Below are 23,228 nucleotides of genomic sequence, written 5' to 3'. Positions count from 1 at the left end.
ATCGCTAGAGAATGTGGAAGTGAAAAGGTTTATGATAAAATATGACTGTTGCTCTAATGACTCCAGAGGCTGGGAGTGATTTTGATGATGACATGATCTATTTCATGTTTATAATGCTTCTGCAATAAGGTGCACAAACTGCTGGTAAGAAAGAACAAAAATATCTTGGATGACAAATAGAAAAATATCATTTCTTTATAGTCAATGCCATCTTCACCATTTCATTTTATCCACAGCTTTTTTAACTTCAAAAGTGTCCTATACAACTTTACTATATGAATATAACACCTACATTGGGATCCAAGTTGCCTAGCTTTAACACCCTCTGATTTTGGTGTCTACACAACAACTGTCACTCAGGCCAACAGAGACCCAGTCATCTCCAGATAGCGATTTAGCAAGTTGATCTAAGACATTTCTCCTAGGATGGGATGAGTCATACTTTGGAGGTGCTGTTCTCACTCTGTTGACTCTCCAGACTATCATGTCTAATAATCACTGATTAAATTAGCTTTCCTGAATTTGTCTGATCCCTTTTTGACCACATTTATATCCTGGTCTCCACAACATCCTGTGGAAATCAGTTTCATAATTTAATTAAATGTTATACAATAATTTCATTGGTGACCCTATTTCTTCTACTGTGAGAAACAGTGGCTATTTCTTAATCGCCTGCTCCTCATCGGTCATGACACAGCCAGACTCTGCCTAGCTAAGAAAATTTGACTTATTTTTCTATACTTTTTACAATTTTACCAACTCGTACAAGTGCCTATAATTGCATAAAGGATGCTCCACATGCTCAAGCAGTGGCATATTTTTTCCACTTCTGTCTTAGCATTTCCTAGCCATTTTAACTGCTATTTGTATTGACCTGGTATTTTCAGAAACCTATCCTTAGGAATTCCCAGCTTCTCTCCAGATTTCTATTAACTTATCTACAGTCCATTAATATATTTTATCCCACGTACATTACCTTTTTCTTATCACCATAAATTCTCCTACTGTTTTATCTTCCCAATATTCACTAGCACATAATCATGCTGTGGCACTTAATAGTTGCATTTAAATTTGACTGTCATGGGTAATTTCAAATCATAAGTAAACTTTTTTACTTTACTAGTCAACTCTGCAAACCATTTATGAACACTTTTTAGTTTCTTTTTCATCTTTCCATAAATTGTAAAGATGCGATAACTATTCTTTTGCCTACTACCTTTTACCTTATTATGAGTACACGAATACTGAAAGTGACTTTAAAACTTTACACATAGATATAAAATGGTTTTAACATGTTCCTATCATTAAAGTCTAAAAGATTTTTCATAGATGCATGTATTTTAACAACTTGGGAAGGAGTATTGTGGTTGCTTAGGAGGGAAATAGTACAGTTTCACACAGAAATTCGCAGTTCATCTCCAATCTTGTCATTGAACTAGAGTACAGTTTTTAGATAGGCACCTGGTCTTGACTTAAAGCTTTAAAATGACAGATAATCTATCATGTCTATAGTTGGATCATGCCCTGCTTATGCTAAATGCTGTATCGGTAGAGCTGTTAACTCTCTTATGCATGACAATACAGGAGAAAAGTTAAAGGAAATGAAGAACACAGCCTAGAAATAAGGTAAACACCGGAATTAAAAAAGTAAAATAAAAATAAATAAAAAAAAAAGCAGAAGCAAGAAAAAGAGTAATCTTAAAAGCTACTGTGGCACTTGCCAGGAGCTTGGAACAGCTAGTAAATCAAATCAGAGGATGCAATATAAAATACCACTGGCTGCCAGAAAGCAAAGAGTTGTCTGAGCTGGTTATAGTTGTAGCACTTTTTTTTACTTTTTTTTTTTCCTTTTTTTTTTTTTTTGTAAATAACTCCAAAAAGACTCAGTATAAAGAGAACCTGTTAGAGAATCCCCTCTGGAACTGAAAAGACTCCAAATGATGGGCTTTTGGTAGTAATATTTTTCGATCTCCAAGAAAAAAAAATAAAAAAAAAAAGGAATACAGAACAAATGATATTCAGGAAATCTGTCTGTTTTTTTTCATGGTGGAAAAAATCCCTTCAACTTTCCTGACCAGAGCAGGCCTGTTACTTAGGCCAAGCGAAGGGGGAGGCAAGCAAGTGTATGTCAAGAAATAGTTTCATGGAAAAGGATCCAGTATGTCTTTTCTCACTTACACCAAACTCTGTATTGTATTCTGTGGGAAAATGGGTGTATCTTGGAATGGAAAACGTAGACTTCGAGGCAAGTGGTATAGGGAGCCAGATTTCCAGAGACATGTAAGCGCTTCCATGGGCCTGGACTACTTGCTAATGCAGACACTGTTATCTAATTGCCTTGGTTCCTTTATATTCAAGCAAGTCAAGGTGAGGTTCAGGATAAATGTACCTACCAGCTCTCCAGCAGCTTGAGTGCTCTTACGAAATCTCACCAAGTACCTAAATAGCTATGCAAATCTGATCTGAAGTATTTAGCTGCTGCATCCCCTGCTCAAAATGCAACTTAAACTCTGTCACCTCTACTTTCTAAGAAAATGACACCAGCATACAGAGCAGGACAGGCACTGAACTTCACCGTGATAAACTCTGCACCCATTCCTTGCTTTATGTGGTACCACTTCTCAGCAATTTGAAGGTCCCAATTTCTTCCGCGCTCGCCACTGTGAAACATTCGGGTTGGCATTTAATGCTTCATAAAAATAGCTGGGCACATGAATAATCATATGTCGCATTAACGATGTCCTGGGGAGCTGAGCGGGCCAAGCTGGGAGCGCACATTGACAGACTGGGATAAGGAACATGCCTGCACGGCTCAGCGCACGTCCTGGCTGTAATGTTGCTGAGTAACACCTCCATGTATACAGATGTATATCTATATACATGCAAGAAATATAGGCTAAGCTGGTTTTATTATGCAGACATTCTTAGCACTAAGTGTCCGTGCAGCATTACCCTGGCTCTGCTGTCAGGCAGGTTAGGTAACAGCAAACTGACTGTGAATCTCAGCCCCAGGCTGTCCCTCTTCTGCCTCCTCGGCTGGTCTTTTTCCTGCGTTTTTTGCTTCCTCCTGCCCTGCCAGCACTCTTGCCAAGCCAGTCCCAGTAAGTCTGCACCAGCTCATCCCGGCTCCTTCTCCCAGCTTCCTTCCCTCCCTCCTTCCTACCTGGCTCTCATTCCCTATTCAGTGCCAATTCTTATCACCCCTGCTGTTTCATCTGCACTTTTTCTTTTCCTTTGCTGACTTTTCATCAGCAAAAGCAGTGAGAGCAGCTATGTTCATAACATGCAAGGTGTATTAGAAAAAAAAAACAACAAAAAAAACAGTAGGCTTGCTTACGCTGTAGGAAAATCATCTGGCCAACGTCTTATTGACATTTAAACCGCCTTGGCGTCTTCAGGCACAAAGATAACGCAGGCACCCCGGCGAGCTGAGCGGGAGGGATGGATGCCCGGGCTGCCAGAAGGGCTCCGTCAGCATCTCGCAGAGGCAGCAGCCCCACGGGAGGGATGGGGCAGGCCTCGGCGTGCTTAACCGATGCTGCACGCTATATAGCATTTGAGAGCATTTCTGTTAAAAAAATCAGGCTGTAAAGCTAAGTGAATTATGTAGCTTATAATTATGTTGGGTAAAGCTTAAACAACCCACGGCAGCCAGCCGAGAAATGCTGTGGTTTGCAGGCATGAGGTGCAGTTGCAGGAGGAAGGCAAGACTGCTGCATGTCTCCTCTCCTCACATGCAGGCAAACATGTGGGGTTTATGCATCCATGTGTACTCCTCTGGCCACCCGAAAACACTGCGGGCTAGTCAGAGGAGAAAACACTCCCAGGAAGGTTGACTGGTGGGCTGGAGGAGCAGGAGCAGCTGCGTTCATTGACAGAGCTGGCAAGTGAGACTCAGCACGATGCGTTTGGGTCCTGAAGGACTGGGTGAATGTAATCACCTATAAAGCGGGACGGGAGGAAGAACCACGGGAGAAGTCCATATTCCTGCAGTAAGAACAGTTTTTATGTCCTACAGTAGAAAATGAAGATTCAAAGTAGCAGAGAGAAAGGTTTTAAACTTTATTTTCTATTCTATTTATTTTCTATTACCTTATTCTATATCCCTCCTTCTCTCCTCACCCCTAACAAAGCAGTGTCAAGTAAACTGACTTGTCACTTATAAGTGGAGAAGCAGAGACCCCTTCCTACCCTTCCCCTCACCTACGTTCCTCTCCTCACCTAGGTTTCTCAGTTCAAGCAGAGGCTTGAACTGCTCTCCGCCCTCCCCCCCCCCCAAAGGCAGAAACAAAGCTGACCCTCGCTGATGCCAGTTTGCCCTTACAAAAGGATAAAACAAATGGAGAAGGTGGTGAGGTCAGAGATGTCCCTTCCATTATATATATATAAAAAAAGCTGAACATCTAGAAAAAGGCTTTTTAAGGTTAAGAGGAACAACCAATTTTTTGTCTGCTCTGCTTGCCATATAGATTGTTTGCCAAAAAAAAGGGGGAAAAAATCTTGACTCTGACAGGCATGGGAAAGCCCTGAGGAGCTGCAATGCTCCAAACAACCAAGCAATTGCTGTTTTGAAGTTTCCATCAAATTAGTTTCTGCCACCAAGGAAAGCCACTCGACACTCTGCTCATTCTTCGCTGATGTCATAATTCCACCCTGTTCCAGTATTTCTGCTCCCAACTTGTTTAGAAATGCTTTTTTCTTAACTTGAAAAGAGCTAGGTTGATTTATCACTCCCAGAATCTGGCCAGAATCCAGAAGGACATCAAACTGCCTGTCTGTACCATGTCTGCTCCCTCAAGAAACCAAATGAAAATAGTTTCTATTATTAATGATGACAGTTAATAGCAAAAAATCAGTTACGATTTTCAAAACTTTCATGTGATAAGAGACAACAGAAAACTGAGCAATTGTTCTATTAATGCCAAATAATTTGAAATGATTGCAAATGAAACCAAGGAAACCTTTTCTCTAGCACAGTATCCACAAACCATGCACAGAATAGTGAATGTGGCAGGGAACTTGATTAATCCCCGTTGTTTCTACCTGGGTGGTAGCCATTGTAAATTGGATATCTAATCTAAACTAGTCATCAAGGCTCCAGTGTGCAACGGAGAGAAACAAGCACCCAATTCACCAAGAGGTAATTCATCCCATGTTAGAAGTATATATACAAGATAAGTGGGATTAATTGTTTTCTGGGGATGCTTATTCTCATTTGACTAGCAGGAATGACCACGTGATTAGTTTATACTACACATCTAACTTTTAGACAACTAAAACGGCATGAAACAAAGTCCACCCCGGGAGCTCAAACTGCACTGACTCTTCCAGTTTGAGGCCAACTGCAGAGCCTATAACTGAATTTTGCTCCAGTCCTCTAGGCCCTGGCTAGTGAAATCCAGTGAAGAGGCATTGTATCTCTGCTGAAACCGTGGGGCTAATATACCAGCTCAATGCTACAGCAGCCTCTGTGTTGAGCTCTGCTCAGGAAATTGTCTTTCTGACGATATGGCCAATTACCCCCCCTGTCTCAAACAGCCCATTTTGGGACCCAGATTTACTAACAAAAATCACACAAAAGCAAAGTCTGCTTTATGTCCTCTCCAATCTCAATCTAGAAGCCATTATCATACATTTATTTAGTTGATAGGCTTCTCTCAGATGAAAAATGGGGACTCCATTAATTCAATTATTTTTAAAGCTTAATTTAGCTTTTTTCAACTAATCATTTATAACATTCCCACTGCAACTACAATGCTTGGTTTTAAGCAGCTGAAAATTGGCAGACATCCTATGAAGTCCTGCCTCTCCAAACACTACAGGTAATCTCCAAACACTACAGGTAATTTTGACATTTTAAGAGGATGAGTTACTAGGCATCTAAACATGGTGTGTTTTAATTACCTGAGCTAAATGTACTGAAGCAAATCCAGTCATACCCAAGGGTCCTAGTTCAGGCACCGTATCACTCTCTTTACTTCAAGTCTCTTGATATATTTCTCTAGATTTTTGCTTTTCTTAAAGAATTGTCTTCTGAAAACGGAATGCAATTTCTTCTGAAACGGAATGCAGTCACTGCTAACCTCAGCCTTAGTTAACGTTCTTTCATTTGCTTTCAACTATGACATATACTCACTTTGTCCTTGCTTTGCTCTCTAAAGCAGTTAATAAAACTTTTTTTTTTAAAAAAAAAGGACTGCTTTGTATTGTATGGAAAATAACTGTGCTGCAAGGAACAATACCAAGGCTGAAATGCCTAAAATTAGACCTGTAAGCTTTGCTTTCATTGGCAGCGATATGTGTGCACAGCGATGCGTATTGTCTGGATCCTACATTCTCTCTCTTCTTTTCTTGTGAAATACATTACTTTCTGAAAAACACTGAGGTTTAAAATTAGCAAACCTCTCTGATTCAAGGGCTATAACAACCTTGGCGACGGGTTTTGGCGACGGGTTATTTTGATCACATTCACCTTTAGGTTTTAAAACTAAATGAGAAGATCAGCTTATTTTCAAAACCACTAACAATGAAGCATTTGCATAACAAAAAGCTGAACAACTCTGCAATGATGCTTGTAATAGTCCTGTCATCTCCAGTTTTTTTTTTTTCTCTCCTCTTAAGAAAAAAACAAACACAGATCTAAAAGTTGTGTTTTTCTATCCTGAAAGCAAGCTAGTAAGAAGATAGGCACTACAGAAAGCAGCTGGCACTGGGCAACATGGAACCAACAGGAACAATTTAGTCGTAACAGGTTTGTGTCTACATTATACCCATTCTTTCCTCAACTACATCAATTCAATTCCCACTGTATCCAACAGAGAGAATAAATAAGAGCAAATGTATCCAAAAGGTCAAACTTCATGGATTTTCAAATGAAGAAAGCCACACAGAGGCTCCAGAGAAACTGATGCTAGCTACTGCCTTAAAGATAACTCAAAGTGTTGTTAGCGTAGTGTTTATTTTGAGTGTCTCCTCCTGGAATTTCAGGATAAAATATGAGATTGGCAGTGAGCCTCAAGGGGGTACAGCCAGAGCAACCCAATTTCAACAGACTATCAAGCTGAACTATTGGGAGTCGTTTCACGAGTTTATGGCTATCGTTCTCTCTGAAGCACAGCGTTATTAGTATTTGTAGAACACCAATATATAAACAGCAAGACCACCTCTACCACCTAGACAAAGGCAGCATGCACTGATGGAGCACGTTTCAGGTAACTAACTATCTGAGATTACATGATCAACAAGTGTTATACCCAAGTTAGGATATTCAATACAGATGTAGGTAAAGCAACAGTTATTTATCCATCAATAAACACCAGTGTGGGTCCCCAGTGCATCACTAGCACTGCAATAATGGCCTTAGGCACTGAATCAAGTGGTGACTTTCTGTCAGAAAAAGTGAATTTAATTCTAGCTTTATTCACTGAGCAAGGAGCCAATTTTTTTTATTATTTTTATTATTATTATTATTTTGTCTTTGGAGTTAGGACCAGTGGAAGTCTAGACAAAGCTAGTCCTGAACTGCATTTGTCATTTCCCACTGGAAAATCTGTGGCCATAAAAAATAATGTTTTCTAAGTCAGACAAAGAGCAGCCTGAGAACACTATTTATTTCATCACACTGATTTTGTCAGTATTTCCTAATGTTTCCTACACCCTGGAAACTGCGTAGGCTGTCCCAAGCAGTGAGCTCCACAGGTCACATGGTGGCATTTCACACAACATTCGGCTTTTGGAAAAGGATTTCAGGCCGGTTGCGTCACTGAGACAAAAAGGAGATATTAACCACCAACCACCTCAGGAACAGGCTGTTACAACATGAAAACCCTGAGAAAGGTAAATACACCTTTCTCAGGCCCAGGAAGGTTTGTCCTAGTTCCAGCCTCAGAATGAGGTAATTTCTTCCTGGGACAGCCTTTCATTTGTGACTGATTAAGCCAGGTAATTACCTCCTGGATTTTGTGGGTAGGAACGCTGTGTGCAAGAAGTCCATTTACAAAGCCATGGTTTCACTCTCACGCTTAGCTCCCTATTCCTCCATACAGAGAACTCTCCTGAGCTCTCACTGCTTTGATAACTGCAGTCTTTCAAGTTCCTGTAATTCTTCCAAATTCTTCTAATGATTCAATCACTATGGGCATGCCCACACCTGAATATTAGTTAAGACTAAAATAGGTAGCGGATGTGAACTACAAAAGCTATTCTGGAGAAATTCAAGGTAATAACACTCATATCCCTTTCTTGTTCTTCAGAAAAGCATCTTGTTAATATAGCCATTTTTCTAGAGAACAACAATTTTCTGGACTAAGAATATCTATACATAGAATTACTTCTGAATAGCTTTTCCCAAAGAACATCAGAAGCAGGAGAGCTCCTCTTTGTTATTTACTTTGCTACAGAAACATGACCTTGTATTTTACATAGGAGGCATAACATCCATGGATCTATATATTTACAGATTTTTTATTTTATTTTTTACTAATTTTAATAGAGAATCAAGATCAGAATTGATTCTACTAAGGGATTTTATAATGAGTGTATTTGAAGGAGAATAACAGCATAAAAATAACTCAAAAATTCTAAAGATTCTGCAATGAGCTGTAGAATCTTTTAAAATATCTTTAAATTAAATTAAACCTGTTTAAAAAAGATTTCCCACAGATCTCCACACAAGCTATGCACACTGGTGTAGAATACCTTATAAACTTTATATAGCCTATACTATATAGTTTGTCGACAGAGGGAGTAGGTAGAGAGTAGCTTTGCAAATTTATTTATGAATGTTGTAGAGAAAAGTGGAGAAGCCAGGCTCTTCTGCAGCCAACTGACATGGCATGATATCCTGTGTCTCTGACTGAATAAGAATAGCTGAACAAGAAACTTTTCCACAAAGCTTCGCACAGACCTTCGGGAAACAGGAGGTTAAACTTGTGCCGTGGGCACAGCTGATGAGGGACGTGTATTTCTTAGGAAAAACTGGGCTGCCATGTCAGCAGTCCGTGGTGTCTCCAGGTCTTGGTTTACTCTGAGTGTTGGTGGGGTATACCCCAGTTGCTTTGCATCATGGGTGCTGAGATAAGCTCTGCAGCAGGCCATGCCCACGCTGCCTGCAGGAACAGGACCCTCATAGCAAGCTCCATGCTGGAGTCCATGCCAACCAAGGAAGAACTTACTTCCCACCACGGCATTCTGCACATGAGCTAATAAATATGCAGTACAGACACTCAGAAGATTATACACTGAGAAATATTTAGACAGGTCAACTAAGCTCCATGCTAGTGAATATATTTCAAACATAATCTTCTTTCTGAACCACTATTTCACCTGCTGCTGCAGATGAAAGGGCTGCTTGCTGCTTTCCACCAGGCATATTCTGCTTTTCCTCTACTTGAGGCTCGATTTTATTTTGGATGAGTAGAAGGGAGATTTGGGGAAAACCTTGAAGGAATGGCACAGTGCATGGAGCTGCCTTGCTGGTTGTCGATGCTTGCTGCCCAGAGGAGAGGCGGAGAGGCAGGATGGACACCGTTTCCTACCTGCTCCTTCATCTGCCCCCTGGGAACAAGCTCGACTGCAGGAACACATTAGTGCCCATGTTGTTGAAGTGCCTCAGGCAGAAAAATACGCAAAGAATCAAGTGACTGAGCCCCTTCAACTAGCCATGGGATATTCCAGCAAAAGCAAAGACCCACCACAGCTAAAATATGCCTTTAAAAAACTTATTTAGAGCTCTAAAAAGTCCTGTTGAATGGCCTGGAGCTACAGAATAAAACTGGCAAGCTCTTTTGCTGAAGAACAACCAGACTGTGGAGTTCCACTTTCAGAACACACAACTAAGCTGAAAAGTTTGTTGTACGAGCTCCAGATTCTTGTTATGCCAAAAAAAGATAACCAACTCTTACACACAACGGATTTTCATCTCTCTTCTTCCATAACGTGGAGCTGGCTGACAGCACTTAATTACAACTTAATGGAGTCTGATGGAGTTGAATTGGCTTATAGCCAGTGCAATTGGTGCTCAAGTGACTTCACTTTCCAACATTTTGCCATAATAATAATAGATGGGCAGTAATGATCACCAACGCAGCTGGTCAAAGAAATAGAGATTTTTCAAAGGAGTAACAAGGAACACGCAAGTTCTGGTTCCTTCCACATAAAAACATGTACCTTCCCTTTTCTTCTGCTCTAATATTTTTAAAAAATCTATTTTTACCTGGTCTCAGTCTTGACAGTGTCACACCCATTCCCCTCAGAAACAAGCAAGCACAGATAATAGCTTTTTCTGCCAACTCTTATTGTAGTGACAAATCTCAGGCACAACCCACAGATTAGCAGGATCTAACTGGTTATGCAGGTTTATTGCACTCTTCTGAGAAATTTTAGTGTTCCAATTTATTCACCAAACTGATCTCTAGGTAATGCTTCACATATTGAAGCAGAAAAGCCACAAAGCCTGTCTAAAGGGGAATTCCACTACAAGTTACAGAAGAGGTCTACCATTTTATAGTCTTCCATAAAGCACACAACTGAGAAGAGGTCAGTTGATGGCTTCTTTATAAAACTAAATGTTCAAATCCATATGGAAACTGATCTGGGACCTCATTTTTTCACAGTTCTTTAACAACCATGTGTGCATGAGCAATTTTCACATATGTAGTGGAGTGCTGATAACTGCATTTTATTATGCAAAAAATGAAGAAGAAAAAATGGACTATGGTTAAACTGATAATTAAAACTGATACAATAATTGTATGTAAATGTAATACAGTGATGTAATTAATCCAATGTAATTAAAACTCAGAGATAAGAGAGACATGCATCTCCTCACTATCTGCTTTAAGAGCCCAATCTTTGCTCTCTACTCCATGTCCTCCACAGCTCTAGCCCAAGTGGATCGTTATTATCACGCCACCACTCGACAGATCTCTGCAGCAAAAGCACAGGAACCTAGGAAAAAATGTAAATACCTACTGACTTCCGCTTTATACATATTTCAAAATTAGACTAGTAGTAGTTTAGTAATTATTTTATACCTTACGTTCAAATTAATACTTTTAGTTCATTATTAACTTTAGTTTGCTAGTGCTTTCATTATTTCATGAACTACACTCAGGCACTTCAGAAACTACTTCCTTCTGTAAGAATTTATAAGGGTTGCCAACATTTCTGAACCATCCTGTCTAGCTTCACGATGAGCACATCAGAGAGACAAGCGGAAGGACAAGTCTCAGAAGCAGGTTACAGGCAGACAACAGCTCTGTATTTGTCCCATTACTTCATGGAAAGATAATTACATAGGGATTTTAATCTGACATAACCCACTTCTGCTGCCAAAAAGGGTTATATCCTCCAAAGAAAATCTCTGCCATTTTTGGAAACAACTCCTTGCCCAATGTCTTGAGTATACCAAGGATTTGCATGGCGGGACAGGCCAGTGCAACAACAAAAGTGCAGTGGGACCCTACTGTCATCCAAATTTCCAGGTCCACATTCTCATTCTTTTTAAACACCAAACCTGCCACCAGCAGCTCTTGTATGACTTGTCTCGCTGCCAGATGCAGAAGACTGTCATCAGTATGAGAGCTACACCTTAATTGCAAGGGCAACTCTTCTGCCCTTCAGAGGAAGGGATTGGCCTTTACTGATGTCCAGGAAAAACTTGTAGATTCAGCAGATGATTTATACAAGTGCCAAGCGTTTTTCACTGTGACATGTAACAACTAGAAATAGGGGTTTTGAGTGTGTTTTTTTTTTTCCCTACCACTTTCAAATTAGCAGCACAAACTGAGTTCCTCCCACGAGAGGAACTGCATTATAGCACCGTAATTAAGCAGATAGGTAAAACACAGTCTGCAATTTGCTATGATATTCAGGGTCTTGGATACCATCCTCTGCCATTATTCTGCTAAAAGCTCTGGGACAAGTCACATTCCTGCCTCCTGCTTCATCATATATGATGTGAATGAAATCATGGCAAATCCCATAAATCTGCCAATACTGTAGGTGTCTTATCCCATTCAAAACTGACATAAGTGATGAAAAACTACATGGCACATAAAAACAAATGCAAAACAATGAGCAACTTGTCATTTAAATTCTTCAAAACCAGACCCCAAACTAACAGCTTTTTACTGTGGAAAAGCAGGATTTTGAAAAGCAGCAGTTCAGTCATGAGACCAATGAATCATATGATGAGAGAACTTATAAAGTCTTATGCAAACGCTTCACATTTTATTTTTCAATCCGTCTCCCTGCTTAGTTTCATGTCCCAAATGCCTCTAGATGAGCCAGTTCCCCTACACCCAAACACAACTCATTGCCAGAGGGAGCCTGCATTGGGGGATCTCCCCCGGTCATTTTTAGGACTGGTATGCAACTTAAAACTATATAAATTCCACTTCTCCAACGACAATATCTAGCACCTATCTCCCACATATAAACAAAGTTATCTCAGTGCAGCAGGCGAGCTCCTGGTGTCTCATTAAGGGATCCTCTAAGCACCCAGCTCAGTGAAGGCTTTTGCTCTAGTACAGCTCTGATATAGCCTGGCTATCATTACATATGAATAAGTTCAGAGAAAAGTGATTCAAATTCAGATTTTCCCAATGAAGTTTTCTCACAGCACCTAAAAACTAATGAAAGGTGCTCGAACTGTTGTAACTTTCCTTTTCAAATTAATCACCTCTTTTGTGAAAGGCTCTCCACTCCTCAGTCTTTCTGTCTTTCCTAGACACTGACACCTCTACTCTCTGTTATCTTCAAAGGCTACCCGATTCCCTTTCCTAAATATCTGTGCTCACTCTCCCCCCCCCACCCCTTACTGATTCATGTAAAAACTTCATCTCCCTAGCACTGAAATCCTTACAGATCCAATCCTGCCTACATCTCTGACATGATTCACGATCACACCTTCTCTTTTTCCCCAGTTTTCATCTCCTTTATGCTACCAGCTTGCTGAACACTTACACCTACATTTCTAGTCAACTTGGAGTTTAAACCAACAGATTTCCCCACAAATTGTCATCTAGTCTCCTGCAGAAGCATTTTGGTGGTTCAGGCTATACTTTGCACTATTCACATCTATTCCTTGATCCATTTTTTTCCCAGTAGGGATCTCACAGAACAGGTCACAGAATTACTACATATATTTGTATGGTGTTGGACTTTGGTCCAGCTTGTTCAGGAAGGGATTGATTCATAAATGAAATTTTCAATTCACTTTCAACTCTCTGGGAGTAATGAAGAAGCATCAAACCATCCTTCCATTTCTCCTAAGTATTTCCTGATTGATAGCCCTGCTTTTCTCCTGATGCCAGTTGCTACAGCCACTGCCCACCCATGCCATATATCTCCTTTCACTGTACAGCCTCATCTAAGTTGCTTCTACTCTAGTCTGAATTTTTATACCACGGCCAGTTACCATAGCACTGTTCACACATGGTGATTTTGTCCCTATAACTTCTGTGAATTTCGTACCTTATTTCTTGTTTTATTCTGCTAGAATCAGTACTTAGAAAACAATACTTCATCATTCCAGTGTCCAGAGTGTTACCACTCACTTTGATTATCTGGAACAAGGGAAAACCTGCTAATTTTTGCAAGCTTCCTGAAAGTATTTTCAATGGGAAACAAAAGTACAGGACTGAAACGGATGCTAGCTGTTGTCTATGTCTTCCTAGAATAAAGAATCTCATAAATTACTATTCTGAGTAAAAGGAAAAATAAATGCACAGTTGCAGAAACACTGAATATGTTAGTTATCTTGCATAGCTTCAGGCGTTGAAGCCCTTCTGAATATATCAATGCCTACAACGATGAACTGTTGGGTTTACCGGGCAGCGCAGAGAATTACAATCTCCAGATATTGCTGTGATGTATAATCCCAAATAAACTCACATGTTCCATTAACTATTTCACATACCTGGAGATTAATCGATATTAATATATTGCAAATGATAATCACTAACACATTCCTGTTGGCAACAGGGAGCTGCACACGGGTGAGATGGATCACATGTATATTATGACCCCAAACACCTTGCAATATATAGGGAAGAATTAGAATTTTCAAAATATCTTACTCTCTTTTCTTCAGCCCAGTAAGAAATGTAAGACACTTACTAAAACTCAAACTATAGTTAAATGTATTTATTTTTCACATATTTGAAGCAGATGAAGTTACAGGATTTTTAATTAGTTTTAAATTCACTTTTTCACCAACATTAAAACAACAATAGAAAACAATGATAGGACTGCCTGATAGTGAAATATAAATTATTATTTTATGTTTACTGTAGATCTCTCATGCAATGATTCAGGAACTTGTTGTTTCTCAGTTATAGTTGAATATCATGAAAAAAACTTACATTCAATGAAAAATATTTGAACAAGGTACTAAAGCAGTGCATCACATATGTAATAGCAATTAACTAGCAAACTGTTCTCTTGCTCACTCTTGTCTAAAGCTAACAAACTGCTGTGCAACTGAAGAACTTGCATTAATGGATTTTGTTAAGCCAATTAACAAACATAGATGATACAGCATTAACTGATAACATACATACTGATCATTGATAACAAGACATCGAAATAAAATATGAGATATGTTATGCTAAATAATTATAACATTTTCAGTTTCCTACATCATATCTTCCTATCCTGTCATTACACAAGCCAGAAAACAAAACAAAACAATAAAAAATAATACATAGGCTCTGATCCCACTATGCAGATTTACCAGGAGCAACACACGGGACTCTGCACTAAAATACAGAGAGTTATGGCATTGGCAATTGATTCACCAGACAAGGCAGACAGGAGAAACACAGCTGCATTCAACATCTGCTCACACTGTACTGTGCCTTCGTACAGACTTCCTTATGAAAATACCAGTCTAGAGGTATCTGGATGCAACCCCAGCTGCATGGAAAGTGTTCTAGGGTATGTCTGCATTGCAGCCCCTGCAGCTGGAGCAGCTTTGAACCTGCTGGCTTTGGCACTGGGGCCAAAGCAGAAGGCAGTGTAGGCTGCAAAACCTATTCAAGGGCAGGACGAAGACCCGAGCACATAAGCCATGCTAAGCGCTGTACTGCTGTGTCCGGCTTGCTGCAGGTACATCTAATGCTCGGTTTAAGGCTGGTTTGAGTATGTCAGCGTATTTCATTCACAACCTAGCGACTGCAGAATAAATGTGCCTCAATTAGCCTTGCAGGAGATGGACTCAGGTGCTCCTATCAGACGTGGATGGGTTCAGAATCACTCCATGAAACCCCTGAATATGCATCTTATCTTTCTGCGCAGGTTGCAGTTAATACATCCCATATATGTTGTTAAAATTTTAATATAAATATTTAATGTTAGAGCTTTGTAAATATACACACAGCTGCACTTCTGAGAACGTATACAAAGGCCAGATCCTTGTTTTATAAAGATCACAGTTAAAAAATAAAAATCAAATAAAAATAAAAACTCCGTTAGGACACATGAAGATGGAGGAGACACACACCATGGTGCAGCACACACTGTCAGGTGTCCACAAGCACAGGGAGCCTCTTGGGAAGCAGGGGGCTGCTGGAGCAGAATTACAGAGGTGAGGAAGCAAGGCCAGAGAGAGGAAAAAAGGGATCAGGGAAAAGCTGAAGGATGAGATAGGACAGGAGGCAGCGAGCTCCTGCTGACACTTCAGGATTACACTGTCACGTAACAGAGAGGGAAGCCCGGATGAGTTATGTTCACCTTTTAAACATGTAGAAACTAGTATTTCTTATTGATCTGTGTTGCAGTAGCACCTATTTGTGGTAGGCACCTGAGAAAAATACAAAGAATCATAACCCTTTCCAATCCTCCTATTTCCCCAGGTGAGAATTAAAATTAAAAATAGACATCGAACTAAATAGTTAAGCACTTGCCTAATGCGTACAAGCAAGAGACAGATCTTGCAAATGAAACTTATTAATGACAAATGATAAAGGCTACTTTGTGATCTACTTACCATACCTGAGGAGGGAAATGGAGCCTTAGCAGCTACTTCTCTTAAACGCCCAGTCATTTCAGTCATACAGCTGTGTCTGTATATGTTGCAACAGGAGAAGGCAGGCATATTTTATATATTCAGGAAGAACAGTTTACAACTCTTTGACACTCCTCATTTAAGGAGGCATACTATAGAAGTTTTAAAAACATAAAACATGTCACCTTCTGATTTCAAAGCCAAAAATACACTAACGTTCTTCACGTTCTCATGCCAGCTGGAGCACAATGCCAAGCATCCTTTGCCCTTACACTGTGATCAATGTGATCAGATCCAAGACTACTAACACATCTAACTCAGAGAGATGCCAGGAAAAAAAAAAAAGAGAAAAAAAAAAAAAAAAGAGGTGAAAAATGCAGGTCAAAATTAGTTGGAGTGCATTTGAAGATACAGTCCTTTTGTACAAATCAGTCAAGTCTGCAGAAATCAGCAGTATGATCTGATGTTTTACTTATCAAACAAAAATTCCTTTTCAAGCTACTGTAGTTTCAAATTGAAAGCCTTTTATTAATTTCAGTATAGGTATTCCAACATCATGCCTGAATGTCTGTACTAATTTTAATCGTTTAAAAAAATGTACATTTAAAATGAAAAACGATCACTTTGAAAAAGTACGGTATATGTTCTGTTGCAATGAAATAACACCAGCTATGGTGATATTAATTGGATATGTGCTGGGTATTAGCAACACAAATTATTTTTTGCAGCGTTATCCATTACATAAGCAGATTTTATTTTCAGTGCCAATGCCTTGTAAAAATGTTCTTAGTATTAACCTTAAAATAAAAAATCTTTATATGACAAATTCTTTTAAAAAGCAAAAGCATTTTTAATTCAAACTGCTAATATTCCCAATTTCATTCTCCAAGAGTCTTCAGTTACTTTATATTTCTAAATATAGCTGATAAGAGTACACAGAAATATGCTGTATTCTACCAGCTTTTATAAACAAGATGTTCTAATTTTAGATGACTCCATTCTGAATAAAGTCTAATTAAATACACGGATATTCCAAAATGTAGTCCGCCAAAAGGACATTATTCAGCTCTCCTCACTGCCATTTAATTCCATTTCATAGAGAATGATTTAATATCTACTTTTGAATAAAAATGCTTTCTACTAAGTGGAACACTAATCTTTTATTAAAAAAAATAATAAAAAAAAATCAACACAAACATGTTCAGTAACATACTGCCTTTGTGGAATTATTTTTAGATACTAAAATCAAACCACGGATAGTTTACATACACCTGGCTCAACAGCTGACCTATTTAAGATTGATATTTCAACTGTTTCCGGGACTGACTGGCTCAAGAACTGGTAACCAAGTCCAGAAAAAAGATGTGAGGTATACGTTTTTAACACCAAGAATAAGAACTACTAGAAAATCTTAGGGAGATCTATGATAATTTTCCATTATCTGTGGTCTTTAAATCAAGACTGATTTTTTTTCCCCATAAAATAAGAATGTGATTCATTCATGGATTGCTCTGGACAGTTGGTTAAAAGTTTCAACACCCTTGGTAGAGTTAAACACTCTTGAATCTGAAACCATTCATCCCTCTGAACTTCACATTTAGCTACAAGTTTAAATTAATTAAAGCAATTTTCATCAAATGGTTTAGAGTTTTATATTTATTAGTCTAGAAGCTCTTTGAATTACCATCACAGCTTGTTTTCTTCCTAAGTATACATTTTGAGTTGTACAGTGCTGACAGTATATTCTTCATCAAAGTCTGAACAAGCAATGTAACACCATTGATTGATATTATACTGGTTGATTCAACTCATCAAGAGTTAAACAAAATTCCACTATTAAGCCTATGGAAATACTTTGGTAGGACCGGAAAAAGAGCTAATACGCCACTTTGAAGTGTTACCATCATGAATCTCACTCCGTTTGTAGGTGTTTACATCAATGAACTTTGAGAAGGTCTGTTAGCAGACAAGAAATTATTTCTGATATTTCGTAAGTTATACAGTGGAGCTGCACAAAACCAACGATGTTCTGAAACCATCAACTATTTAAAATTAAATCAGCTGTAAGTCAAGTGATTAAAAGTCACTCTCATTAAAAAGTTTATTGTCTCATATATTTTAGCCTACAAGCTGTAAAAATCACCATTACAGCTTGGGGGTTCTTTTTTCCCCTTATTTTGGACTGATTATGTAGATATTCCTAAGCAGCTCTGTGATTATAAAGTGATGGTTTTTTTTGTTTGTTTGTTTTGTTGTTTTTGTTTGTTTGTTTAATTCTTTATTTTTCTCATGGGAAAATATTTTAATTATTTTAAAACATCCACTTGATTACCTCAAGTTATCAACTCTCGTGACTTTAGAAATCACTGATTGTTGACAAAATCAAGAACATAGCAAACGCTTTCTCTTTCAAAACACTAAAACTGTGGAAACTATAATATGGTCTGTTAAATTTGTTCGATCTGGGATTTAAAATGTGACTTAAATTGGGTTAATTCCAGGCAGAAAATCTTCAGTAAGATCCATCACAACTCTTCCTTTGTCCTCGATATTAGAGTTTCAGAATACATCATTTTCCATCAACAAACAATATGTTTATCATCTCACTCTCAATAAACATTGTTTCAATTAATTGTAGTTTTATATTTTAGAAAATATATTCTGTTCTTTACTCTCCTCGGGGGAATAATCACGAACAAAAACAGCTTGACATCTCTTCCTTCTCCTTCAACTGTCTCCTTGAAACTACTTAGCTTTTACAACTTTCAGCTATGATACCATCTCTAATAATCTGACTTAATTTCCTACATGCATAGTATTGTCCTCTGGGTCATATTCATATTTAAATGTAGAAAAGCTCCTGGAAGAAGAGACCCCGTAGATAATGTCCACAGAAGTTTAAAACACAAATTTAAAAAGTACATATGTATCCTTAGCAACTTAAGTCACAACTTAAAAAACAACATGGATTTGAAGCACTACCTGGAGATTTTGTATTCCACTAACAAGTATCCTTTTTATCATCTGTTTCATTATCTTTGAAAAGGATTACAGCTACTCCTCTCAAAGCAACTGTATAAAATTCAAAGGATAAGATGCTTCTGATGAATAAAGATGGGAGCTGGAGGTGAGAAAGCGCCTCACTGTGCTGGGAGCCCATCTGCATCCTGACATCCTACAGCATTACACGTGCTCACAGCCTTCCCTGCTTGTGCTATGCTCTTGTACCAGGCAGCGCTCTTAGCGATGCCACATAGAGAAGCGATGGAGTAAGTCACGATCTTTCCCATGGATTAAGGGAAATAAGCAGTGAAGAACATAATTGGCAGGGAAAAGAGATCCTAAGAGGCAATCAAGGCACACAAAGGTCAGACAATAAACAAAATTACACTCTAAAGGAAAAAATAAAAAGGCAAAGGATTTATGAGATGGCAAGAGGCACGCAGATGTAGGTAATGTGGACCCACAAGAAAATGGGGACAGTTTAAACGATCTGCCTCATTATGATGAAGTCTGAGACAAAATTAGGCAAGAGAAATAATGCAGGAAGACCACATTTGCACTTCTTTATGAGTGTAACACAAAATTAAAAGAAAGGGCAGAATCCATAGGTAATCAAAACCACTCTGAAACAAGCTTCCCTTTAGACAACTGTTAAAAACAAAGGGCATTTAGCCCCAACCCATGCTGGGAAAAACAACATACATTAAAAAAAGAAGGGATGAAGACCACCACAGAAAATACTTTACATCACAGATAAGGTGTGCAATTTCTCATGGTAAGTCCTATGTCTTTTAATTCTAAGTACTTTAAAAACAAATGTACCTATCATATTTTAAACCCTTTAACTAATTCCAGCTAGTGTACATTGCTGTTTAATTAACACTCAGAAGATGAGCCAGCATTATTTGCCCCAGCAACACAAACTTCTGGAAATCCAGGGGAATCTGCAGAATTTGGAGAACTGAATCCCCAAAATGAGTACGAGGCACAGATGCAATTACAAATAAATACATAAAAAAGAAATCTGAAAACACAGGAATGCACAGTGCAGCCAGACAAAATTAGAATTCCAAAACTGAAAAACAAAACCAGAACAGCTTGACAAGTAAACAATTTTGGAAGCTCCATAACAAAGTTCGCTACGTTCATGTGCCTGCTGAAAGGAATCTACGCTCTGAGATTCAGATCCTGCTTGCAGCTGAATGAAGAGTGGAGACAGATAAGTCCAGAGGGCTGCACCACCCCAACAGACCAACAAGAGGAGAGGGAATGGCAACACAGGAGCGTGGCTCGGCAGGTACCAGAGAGGTGCTGGAGGGCCAGTGGGGAGCTACGGCACAACCCAGAACACTGCAGGCAGTGGGATGCTTCTCTGAGCAGCACCAAAGCCAGCTTTCCTGCACCATCGCCACCCTACACGGCCAGTGGGATTTCCACAAGCAGAAGAGGCAGCCTTCTTTTCTGCCCTGCCCTACCCTACCCTATCCCAGCCCACAGCAAGGCTTTGCTTTGCCCTTCTGTCCAGATATTAGTTCAGGTTGGTGCCACAGTGTTATATCAATGGTGGTTCTCCTGGTGTGTTACTGGGAGCATACATGGGGAACTGTGAAATGCAATGGAAAGCATCAGGAACGGCTCTGGCATCCTGCAGTTGTGTGGTTACGTAAAGCCATGACCATCTGAAACAGGTGTCGCTCAACAACACAGCTGATGTGGTGTCAATAGTTCAATGTTCCACAATGTGAGGCACTTCTAAAAAATCAGGGAAAATTCACTGGTGTAATTTTTTTGTACCATGTGTTTGTATGGGGCCAGAAGATGGAGCAGACCACAAACCTGACTGAGTACTGCGGTTCTGTGCCACAAAAGTTTGTGGTTCAGTTCCTTTTGAGTCCAGCAAGATAAGGATTCAGTCCTTAATTCAAAGGCAGGAATAATACACGATGAAGATTAAGAACATGTTTCCTTATTTTTCCTTGACAGCAGCATTAGCCCAGACCACTATACATGCTTTGTTTGAGTGAAGAGGCAAAATGTAATTAAAGTTTTAATTAAAATTGATCGCAGTCCACAAAACTGAAATGGATAGTGCTGTTTAACCTTGTACTGGAAAACTTTTCAAGTAAATGGATGTTGTTAAATGAGCGTTCTTTAAAAAAAAAAGCATTTTGTTAGGAAAAAGAGTCGTAGTGAAATCTAATGAATTTGAAAGCATGCCATAGAAACAAACTACTAGTAAGCATGTACTCTGAAAAGAGGCAGTGAATATGCATTTTACAAAGACAGAGCTTCCTCAGACACTCATTTTCCTCTGAATGTGAGGATTCCGCTCCTCAGCAAATCCCGGTTAATAGATACGTGCATCTTTCTCTTCTTCAGAAAGAGGCGGCGAGATCTCCGAGCACTCAACTTTCCAATATACGAAGGAAGAAAGCGCCTATCGACAGAAACACTTGCTATAAAATATCGCTAAAAATATTTTGCCAGTGGAATCGTTGGGAAATGTAGCTGTATCTCTTAAACACATCTGCTCCGTTAACACCTTCAGCGCCAGAACACGGCGTTTATCCCTACATTCGCCCTTTCGCTAACCGCCCGGGGCTCTGGCATGCGAGTAACCACATTTCAATCGCGATGAAAAGGGCAGGTTTTCTAATTCCCCTGCCCTTTGGGTGCTTTCTCTCCAATTTTCCTGGCCGTGAAGCCAGGCGGTGCAGGTAGGTGCCCCCCAAGATGTGCGGGTCCCCGGGTGGAGCCGCAGCTGGGGGTACCCCCAGGTCTCTGCGACCACTGCGGACCCAGGCTTGGGCTCCCTCTTTTTCACCCAAAAAAACGGAGAGCCCCATCCCAGCTCTGAAAAGCCCCCGAGTAGGCTCCTCTGAGGGTGGGGAGGAAGGGGGGGGGTCTGCAGTTACATAACATCTTGTTCCCCCCCCCTCCCCCCCCAGATAACAATAATAAATCCTTGTGGTTTCCCCCCACTTTGGGGGGTGGAGGAGCCAACCTCAGGCTAGAGCGACGGAAAAGGGGGGGGGGGGGGAACTGGGGAAGGGGGCACAGCCCGGTAAAGGAAAGGCTGATGGGGTTGGGGATGAGGAGGGGGGGGACACCCTGCAGTTGGCGGCATGCATGGAAGGGGAGAGATAGAGGGGGAAATAGGGGAGGGGGCTTCCAGCAGTTCCCCTTCCCCCTTCAACGGAGCCGGGGCAGCGGGGCTCAGCACCGCACCCAGCACAGCACCGACGTCCCGGTTTTACGGAGAAAAAAAAAAAAAAAAAAAAAGTCCCCCCCCCCCCCCCCCGGGGGGGGCCCAAAGTGGCGCCCCCCCCCCCCCCCCCCCCGAAGCCCCCCGCGCATCCCGAGCAGCGGGGGCAGCGCCGCTATCGCCTCCTTCCCCCCATCCCTCCCCTTCCCCTCCCGTGCTGCTCACGCTGTGCCTCAACCTGCTCCTGCCGCTCCTTTGTTTTGCTCTCCGGAGGCGAAGCGCTCTCGCCTCGCGTCTCCCCGTCCCTCCGCCTCCTTCTCACGCCTGCGGGGGGGAGCGGAGCGGGGCCGCGCAGCGCCTCTCGCCGCCTCCTCCCACCTCCAGCTTCCCCTCCAGCCCCGGCCGGCCGCGGGGCAGCCCCCGCGCGGGGACGCGCCCGTCCTGCTAGAGAAGAATTCAGCTAAAAAGCAAATAATGAAAATAAAAAATGAAAGGTTCTTAAGGGCACCGCAAGGATGGGGCGCGCTCCTGCCTGCCCGCCGCTTTGGGATGACCTTGCGAGGGCTGCTCTCGCCCCGCGCGGGATTTTGGGTTCGTTTCCTACTGGAAACCCCAAACCCCAGCGACCTTTTCGCTCTTTTTCACCCCAAAAAACCCACCCAGCACTTCCACTGTCCCCGAGCCGCTTCCAAGCGCGAACGAGTCACGGAGCGCGCTCCCCCGCCAACCGCCCGCCGCTCCCCTCCGTCCTGCCAATGCGCGCCGCCGCGGAGCAACTTTCCCGGCGGGGACGAGCGCGGAGCCGCGAACGCGCTTCCCGCTCCCCCCACCCCCAGAGGGGGGGGCACTTACAGAGCGTGAGGTGAGGAAGAGGAGGAGGATGAAGGAAAAGCAAGGCGCTGGGGCCGGAGGGACGGCGGCTCAAGCTGCGCGCCCGCCGCTCAGCGCCGCAGCTCAGTGCGCGCCCCCGCGCCGCCGCCCGCCCCGCACTGCAGAGCGCCGCGCGCGCGC

General features: G+C 41.0%; 1 protein-coding gene across 5 annotated transcripts in view; it reads right to left on the bottom strand.

Moving 5' to 3' along the window:
- VSNL1 (visinin like 1) overlaps window positions 1-23,220 on the bottom strand; it is an 87,112-nt gene extending 63,892 nt beyond the window's left edge. Inside the window, exon 1 of one of the 5 annotated variants that reach the window (XM_035319964.1) lies at window positions 23,070-23,220. The gene's annotated coding sequence lies outside the window, so the exon portion shown is untranslated. Of the gene's footprint in view, window positions 1-22,442; window positions 22,596-22,719; window positions 22,886-23,069 lie in introns of those variants that run through there. The other 4 variants (XM_035319962.1, XM_035319961.1, XM_035319960.1 and 1 more) reach the window with 4 other exon arrangements.
- Window positions 23,221-23,228: the final 8 nt, after the last annotated feature.

Source organism: Oxyura jamaicensis, chromosome 3, assembly GCF_011077185.1.
Source record: "Oxyura jamaicensis isolate SHBP4307 breed ruddy duck chromosome 3, BPBGC_Ojam_1.0, whole genome shotgun sequence".
Taxonomy (NCBI): Eukaryota; Metazoa; Chordata; class Aves; order Anseriformes; family Anatidae; genus Oxyura; species Oxyura jamaicensis.
Note: the sequence above shows the minus strand (reverse complement) of the source record. Positions and strands in the feature narration are given on the sequence as shown.